Source organism: Macadamia integrifolia, chromosome 8 (genome assembly GCF_013358625.1).
Source record: "Macadamia integrifolia cultivar HAES 741 chromosome 8, SCU_Mint_v3, whole genome shotgun sequence".
Lineage (NCBI taxonomy): Eukaryota > Viridiplantae > Streptophyta > Magnoliopsida > Proteales > Proteaceae > Macadamia > Macadamia integrifolia.
In genome coordinates, this window is record NC_056564.1 from 27,508,317 (window position 1) to 27,517,668 (window position 9,352).

Genomic DNA, 9,352 nt, shown 5'->3' on the forward strand with positions numbered 1-9,352 from the left:
TGAAGTAATCTACCGCCACCACGACAAATTTCCTTTGTCTCGTGGCCAGGGGGAATGGACCTAGGATGTCGATTCCCCACATAGCGAATGGTATTGGGCTCGATAGAGATGAGAGCTCGGTAGAGTGTAGCCTGGGAATGGGGGCGAACATCTGGCACTTGACGCACTTCTTGACTAATGATTCTGCGTCCTTCCTTATTATCGGCCAGTACAGACCCTGCCTTAGCACTTTATGTACCAAGGCCCGGGCTCCCAGGTGTTGGCCGCATATCCCTTCTTGCACTTCTCAGAGTGCGTACTCGCCATCGGCGGGGTTCAGACACTTAAGGTACGGCATGGTGAACCCTATTTTGTATAGTGTCTCGTCCTTCAGAAGGAAGCGTGCTGACCTCATTCGTACTTTCCTTGCCTCGTCCCTATTCTCTGGGAGCTTTCCTCCTTGAGGTATTCGGTTATGGCATCCATCCAGCTATGGCCGTGTTCGCCTACAGGTAATACCTCTCGGGGTTTTTCGATACTTGGTTGTGGTAGCACTTCGAAATACACCGATCGTCCGAGGTGAGTGCAGTCGGAGGTGGCCAATTGCGATAGTGCATCAGCACTAGCATTCTCTTCCCGTGGCACTTGCCTTATCTCAAAATCCTTGAAAGCTGTTCTTTCTCGCACTGTTCACACTGAACCGGAGCTTTGTTCCTTAGCTTCGTAGTCTCCATTCACCTGTCGTACCATGAGTTATGAGTCACTATACACGCACTCTAACATAAGTTCATCAGATCAGCGGAAGACTAAGTTTTACCTGTGAATAAATCCCATTTACTTGATACCTGAATGGTGATACAATAATTATATACATTTGGGCCCGAAATGCATGATATATACACAAAAAGAATAAAATTCAAATATCAAGCTTCCTGAGCTGTTGGAAGCACCATCCACGTACAATGTCCAAGCCTTTTCTCCTCGGTCCTCGGCAAACTCCTGGGGATCATCAGGGAGCGTCGTCTCAACGATGAAATCTGTGAGGGCCTATGCTTTAATTGTGGTTCTCGGTTTGTACTGGATGTCGAATTCTCCCAACTCTATGGCCCAGTTTACCAGGAGACCGAACATATCCGGCTGCTGCAGTATCTTCTTCAGAGGCTGGTCCGTGAGTACACATACCGTATGTGATTGAAAATAAGGCCTCAGCTTTCTCCTTCTTTTTGTATCTTGTTTCGACATCTAGCAAGGTTCGGCTGACGTAGTATATTGGCCGTTGTTGCCTCCCTTCTTCCTTCGTCAGTACTGCGTTTATCGCCACTGCTTAAACAGCAAGGTACAACTGCAAGATATCCCCGGTGTTTGGCTTCGTCAGCAGTGGGGGTGCAGCCAGGTACTCCTTCAGTTGTTCAAAGGACTTTTCACACTCCTCCGTCCATTCGAACTTTTTGGTCCCCTTCAGTGCTTTGAAGAAGGGCAGGCACCTGTCAGCTGACCTAGACATGAATCGCCCGAGGGCGGCGACCTGACCTGTTAGCTCCTAGACTTGCTTCACATTCTGAGGTGATCTCATATCCCGAATGGCTTGTATCTTCACCGGGTTGGCTTCAATTCCTCTCTCCGAGACGATGAAGCCGAGGAACTTTCCCGAGGCTACTCCGAATGCACACTTTACCAGGTTCAGCTTCATACCGTACCACCTCAGCACCTGGAACGCCTCTTCTAAGTCTTGAATGTGTCGTTCTGCCTTCAGGCTTTTTACGAGCATATCATCCACGTACACCTCTATGGTTTTGCCGATCATCCCCTTGAAGATTTTATTCACCAACCTTTGATAGGTGGCCCCTGCGTTTTTCAGCCCGAAGGGCATGACTTCATAGTAGTATAGTCCTCCCTCGGTCACGAAGGATGTTTTCGGGACATCAACCTCTGACATCTTGATCTGATTGTACCCCGAGTACGCATCCATGAAGCTCAGCGCCTCGTACCCTGTCATGGCATCAATGAGGAGGTCTATCTTCAGTAGGGGGTATGCGTCCTTCGGGCAGGCCTTTTCAGGTCGGTGAAGTCGATGCAGATCCTCCACTTTCCATTTGCCTTCGGGACCATCACCACATTGGATATCCACTCCAGGTATTGGATCTTGCGGATGAACTGGGCCTTCAACAACTTCTCTATCTCTTTGTCTATTTTCTGCTGTCTTTTGGGGGTGAAAGTCCTCTTCTTCTTTTGTACCGGCTTCTTCGTTGGGTTAACATTCAGATGATGCTCTATTACCCCTCGGTCTATTCCAGGCATGTCTGAAGCCGACCAGGGGAAGACGTCAGAGTTTTTTCGAAGGAATGAGACGATTTTTTCTTATTGTTGCCTTGGCATTGTAGCTCCGATCTGGAATTACTGAGCGCTATCCCCCTGTTCGGCCTCAACTTGTACCAGATCCTCGGTTGGTTCCCCCCGTTGGTAACTGGCGTCATCGCGTAGATCTTCTATCGAGAGTGCCTCGCCCGCCTTTTCTCTTCCCCATAAGGTAGTGGTGTAGCACCTTCGGGATGCCTCCTGATCCCCTCAACATTCCCCAACACCGTTCCTGGTTGGGAATTTCATCTTGAGATGGGGTGTGGAAACGACAGCCTTTAGTAGGTTCAAACCAACCCTCCCTAGTATGGCGTTGTACGCCGAGGTAATGCCTACCACCAGGAAGTTGACCATGATTGTTACTTGGCGATCTCTGGTGCCGGCTCTTACTGGCAACTCAATCGATCCTTCCACTTTTACTGGGACACCGGAGAATCCCTGCAACGGGTGTTCGACTTTCTTCAACTTTCCTTCGTCTAGACCCATCTTCCGGAAAACTTCCAGGAACAAGATATCAGCTGAACTGCTGTTATCCACCAGGATCCTCTTCACTCTGTAATCCGCTATGGTCATGGTGACTACCAGGGCATCGTCGTGTGGGGTGTGCACCCCTTCTAGGTCATCATCTGAGATGGAAATAACCATCCCTGTCCTCGCCTTCTTGTTCGACCATTCAGCCACATACACACTTCTCGCATAGACTTTTGCTTTCCTGGCTGAGACTAAACTTTCTCCAGCGGCTAGGCCTCCACAAATGGTCGTTATAACTCTAGTTAGGCTATGCTCATCTCGGAGGCGATGGTCAGCTTCCTCGGGTGTCTGGTCCCTTCGCCGTTCTTGATTGCCTCTGCGGGCAGGCCCCCTTCTTTCATAGCGGCCTCTGCCATCTCTCCAATGGTTATCCCTATAGTCATTACCATCTTGGGCATCCTCCTTTTCGCGGTCCACAAATCGGCTTAGATATCCTCTTCAGATCATTCCTTCTATCTCCCCCTTGAGGTGCCAATAATCTTCGGTGTCATGACCGTGGTCTCTGTGGAAGTGGCAATATTTGTCCATATTATGTCTCTCGGGGTGTCGTCCCATCTTCCCTGGCCACTTCATGGCCCTGGCATCCGGGGAGTCCTTTATCTGCATCAATACCTCCGTTCGTCTCCAGTTCAGGGGTGCGTATTTCTCAAACTTCCTTGGTGGACTGGGTGCCCGACCGTGCTCAGACTTTCATCTTTTACCTTCTTCGGAGGGTTTGTTGTTAGCCCTTGAGAGCCTCTTCCTTACCGTCTTCCTTTCAGCTTCTTCATCGGCTTGGAGGGTTTATTCCATTTGGATGTACTTATCGCACCGAGCTCTCAGCTCGGCCAGGTTCCTCGGTGTATGCGTCACCAAAGACCTTTTCAGTTCCTTATCCTTGACGCCTCCCAGCAGGGCCATGAACTCTTCTTTCGGGTCCAGACCTCTGATCGTGATCTTCTCTTGTTGGAAGCACTTCATGTAGTTTCGTAGTGATTCTCCTGCATGTTGCTTGATGTTGGTCAAGTTCAACGTAGTATTCTGAAGGGGTTGGCTACTGGAGAATCCCTTCATGAAGAAGTAGCTTAGATCGCTGAAGCTGTGGATCGACTTCGTCGGCAGATGGTTGTACCATAGCCTTGTCGCTCCTCTGAACGTCAATGGCAGGGCACGACATATGATGTTTTTCGAGACTTGATGGAACTGCATGGCCACCTTGAAGCCTTCCAGATGATCGACGGGGTCCCCAGACCAGTAGTAGGTGTCATACTTTGGCAGGAGAAAGTCGATCGAGAGCGGGTCCCTTATGACCTCATCAGCTAGAGCCGTGTCATTAGTGAGGTCTGGCTCACGAGCTCCCATCTAATTTTTTTCCACCTTCTTGATCTCATCTTTCAGGTCCAAGATCATCTGATTCAACCCCGAGTCCTCGTGTCTTTGTTTGTCTCCTTGTTGTGGTTCCTTATATCAGTCTCCGATGGCATGCTGCGTCCTTCCCCTGGGTGCGGGGCTTTCCCCCGTTGCTCGGTTTTGAGGATTACGACCAGACCTTATTGATTTCGTACTGATCTGATCCTCGTCTCGAGCTCTCACGGGCTAGATGTGGGGGCCTTGTGGTGCTCTGCTGGTCTTCTGAGAGACAGCTTGGAGACCTCCTTCATTGCCTCGGCCATTCGGTCATATTTGTCTCGGAGGGCTTCGAACTGCTCCCTTGTCACATATTCCTGTGCTCCAGGAGGGGGGAGGATCACTATCCCGCGCATCGAATATCCGGCCGAATGTTGGTACCTCACGGAACCTTCCCGACCATCGTTCAACCTTTCTCGTCCATTTTTCATCGAGGGAGGGAGCCCTCTTGAAGGTTCCTCCTCCCCCATGTTCATGTTCGATGCTGCTCTCGTCTTCTTACGATTGTAGGTTCTCCCCACCATTACTGTCTTTCCCACAGACGATGCCAATCTGTTGCTGCTGAAAATCCGTATGAGTTGATCCTGCACAAGCACAGACGGCGGAGGCCTGGAGCTTTGTCCAGGGTTAGTCCTCCGACGCTCAAGTTAGGGATCAGCCGCACAGTTTTTGTTATGGGAGTAATGGTGTGGGTCGTAATGCTTACCTTTCCCTTTCTTCCAGGCCTTCTTATATAGCTCTTAGGGTTTAGGGTTTCCCCTTTCCTAGGAGGAGTCTTCCTTAAGGTCCTCACCTCGGTTGGGAGCTCAGGCCAAGGCCAAGCGGACCTGATCGAAGGTCCCTACCTCGGTTAAGGGCTCAGGCCAAAGCCGAGTGGACCTGACCAAAGGTTCTCACCTCGGTTGGGGGCTCAGGCCAAAGCCGAGTGGACCTGACCGAAGGTCACACCCTTGGTTGGGAGCTCAGGCCAAGGCCGAGCGGACCTGACCGAGGATCCTCACCTCGGTTGGGGGCTCAGGCCAAAGCCAAGCAGACTTGACCAAAGGTCACAACCTCGGTTGGGAGCTCAGGCTAAGGTCGAGCAGACCTGACCGAAGGTCCTCACCTCAGTTGGGGACTCAGGCCAAAGCCGAGAGGACTTGACGGAAGATCCTCACTTCGGTTGGGGGCTCAGGCCAAAGCCGAGCGGACCTGACCGAAGGTCACAACCTTGGTTGGGAGCTCAGGGCAAGGCCGAGCTGACTTGACTGAAGGTCCCTACCTCGGTTGGGAGCTCAGGCCAAGGCTGAGCGGACCTGACCGTAGGTCCTCACCTCTGCTGGGACACAGGCTAAGGCCAAGCTGACCTGACCGAAGGTCCCTACCTCTGTTGGGAGCTCAGGCCAAGGCCGAGTTGACTGACCTGACCAAAGGTCTTGGTCTCAAGCAAAACTAAGGTCGAAGCCGAAGGGACGCATGAACGAAAAAAAAATGATGAAAAACATGGTTACTCCCATAGGAAGAGCCTCCTGGTGAGAGTAAGGGGGCTACTGATATGGCCAAATTGATTACCCAGTAGGATAAGAACACATAGTATCTAAGGAGAGGACACGTGTCGCTCACCTGTTAGAGTCTGCAAGGAGTCTGACCGCGTCTGACCGCGTCAACCATGTGGAGAGAATATTCCCCACGAAGGGGATAAGACGTATCCGAGTAGGACTCAAAGAGGAAAGGAGGCGGACCCGAGGAGGACTCCTCCAAGGAAAAGAGAAACCCTAAACCCTAAGGACTATAAGAGAGGGCCCGAGCAGAGGAAGAAAGGTATGCAGAAAAACCCTCACCATTACCCTTGTGAAAAGCTGTGCGGCTGATCTCTAACTTGGGTGTCGGAGGACTAACCCTGGATAAACATCCGAGCCTCTGCCTTCTGTATTTGTGCAGGATCAGCTCATACGGATTTTTGACAGCAATACTATGCAAAACCTTAATTTAAGATATATAAAGGAAAGATAGAAAGAAACATCATACATGGTGATTATAAGACTAACACAATCTAAGACAAATCAAAATCGATTAAACATGGGTGTATGATCACTACCTATAATTGTAAGATCACATACCCTTTGGGTATGCAAAACCAAACTAAGAAAATTCAAAAAAACAGTAGTAAAAATAATAAAACAAGTGAAGAAGACTCACCTTAATGAAGAAAAAGAAGACAAAATAATAGATAAAGAAGGTAAAAGAAGTTTTGAGGCTACTCTTGATTTTGTTTTATTTATTTATTTATTTATTTTAACCAAGGTGTTTGGGCCAGCTTACGCACACCTTGACTAATTGTCGGGGAGACTAGCACAGCAATTCATTGCTACGATCTCCACTTAAATCGCAGATGCACAGATAGAGAATCAAACCTGATACCGTACACTTATCCACACAATCTCCTATTCACCTTAACTATCTGGACAACCCACAGATAGGTAGGCTACTCTTGACTCAATACAGAAGCTTCAATTCGGATTCTCATTTGCTTACACGATTAGAGCATAAAAAACTTAATTCTCTTTTTAACTTACTCTAGTGAAGGAGAGATTCTATATAGTAAGAGTTTGTTGTTCGGGATCCCTCTCAATGTGAGAGAACTTATATTTATAGATTTGAGGTCTACCACTCCTTATACACACGTCCTCGGGTAATTTAATCAAATCCAATTTCATCCAAGATACCTTCTTTGGATCGGTTACTAAATTAGGACTTGAATGTGTGTGAACAACTCTTGGATAATCCCAAAAGAGTTTTGAGTTATGTTTAGCCATGATTTGGGATGACTTGTGGGCCAAGAAGTGAACCTAGACGGACTCATAGCCTCTAAGAAAGAATCCCAATAAGTAATGGCAACCACAATTTCGAAAATATAGATATTCCACATATTTTGGAAAATCTCAATAATAGACTTCGAACCGGCTGTCAACGTTGAAATGGGTTTTGTCAACATCTGTCAGGGTTTTAGTGACTTCTATCGACATGGCCTCTACACATGGCCTCAAGATGTCTAACATAACCTTTCTCAACATCTATTATAAGTTCTGACATATTGATATATAAATAGCTATGTTCGATACTTTTAGGAGGGTTTGTCGACATCGACCAGTGTCATATTGATGTCGACTTGGTCCTTATGAATGTATCTCCATTTGAGATAGTGAGGTGTGATTTTTTGCTCATAATTATACTAGCTAACCATACGAGGAGAAGTACCATTTCATTGGTAGGCCTCAGCCAAAATGAGGTTGATGATAAGAGATTATAAACATCCCAAAAAAGGGGAGTTTCAAGGTACGAAAAGTACCATGGTCAAAAAATATTTGTTCTAACTCCTTAGAATCACTCTATATCTCAGAGATGCTCCATCCACCCAATCTCTCTTATTTTAATCTGAATGGTAGACTCTTGGTGCTGGTGCTGGCTTCAATAATTTTTCTTGTCATCAAGTAAAAATTACTAAAACCAACATCAGGAAAGACCACTCTTTGAGTTTTTTTCTTTGTGTTTTCTAATCACGTTGGAATTTGGATATCAAGAAAAGAAAAGAAACAAAATGAAACAAAAAGAAAATAAAAAAAAATAAAATAAAATCATTATGACACAATGATTGATTTATGTGTCCCTCTACTCTCAATTTTTTTTTTCTTTATGAATTTTTTCTTTTCTTGGCATCCAATTCATGCTATTTTATTGCATTTTCAAGTGTTGATATGCTTTTACATGGAAATCTGGTAAGAAATACACTTGGTAAATTGATGGATATTGACAAATCTTGCTTCGTCTATGGTTGTGAATCTGAATCTATTTACCATCTCTTTATTTCCTGTGAATTTTCTAGTTGGGTTCAGGTTGGTGGCCCTATTAGACTACACCCTCAGTGCATTGATGCCAATTCCTTCAATTTAGTGGTCAAACATATTTTTCTCTCACATTTAAATTTGTCTAAACGTAAACGGTGTTTTAGTGTGTTTGATTTAATCATTTACATTTTTTGGAATCATAGAAGCAACATTTTAGCAAAAATTAACCGTAAAGTTAATCGATGGATATTAAACTTATAAATTTCACCTTCTCTTGATTTTGATAACTATATTATTTTCTAATATAGATGATCCATAATGCAAGTTAAGAAGATGTCCAGATCTTCACTTTTTTTTATTTGTGCTGGTACTACTAACAAATTGCAATCAAAATCAGGATGGGCTTTTGGTGTTATTCTCAAGGGACAATATTAGGTTATAAAGACATTTTATGCAAATTCCAAGTGGGTAGAAGCTGGGTCTATTGGAATTCTAACAGGACTACGATTTGCTGCTGATAAGTTTGGCTTTGTTCGCAAGATGTACTCCAACTTATTCCAATTCCAATCAATGGATCGTGGCCTTGGCATACCTTTTCGGCCTTTTGGGATATTCACTCCAAATTTAGTACCATCTCCTTTTGTATAAATGTCCTAACCTAAACCCTGTTATGCAATTGATGACTGGTATTAGTAATAGCACTAGTAGATCTATCATACACTCTAGGACTATGTAACCTAAAATTATTTTAATTAATATTCTACTTTTGCTTTGTCATAAAAAAAAATTAATAAAAATGGTTGATTTGCTTGAATATTTGAAAGGGAGAAGCTTTTGAGCAGCCAATGTATGGCTGATGTAAAGATCAATTTAACCTTCGCTTACTATAAGGTATCTTAAACAATTTGAAATATAGGAGATTAAACCAATAGTCACCTACTCACAATGTACAATGACTGTATGAAGTCCTGGATCTTACTCAACAAATCAATACATTATCAAAAGATCTTTGAGATAATTTAAAGAGAGAAAGAATCTTGTCAATCTGGCGTAGGCAAAACTAGCATATAGGGTAGGGCTAGTTTAGTCTTTTGGTACTGCATGTGCCTGGGCATAGTCAACCCACCATATAGGCAAGATTATTTCCTTCCTAAATTAAAATAAGTGAGATGTAGGGAGATGTACCCTTACCAAGAAAAAGGGACATGTACACAAAGCAGGTAAAATTGTGCAACGCTAATCCAAAAACAAAATTGTGTAGGCAACCTCCCCCCCCC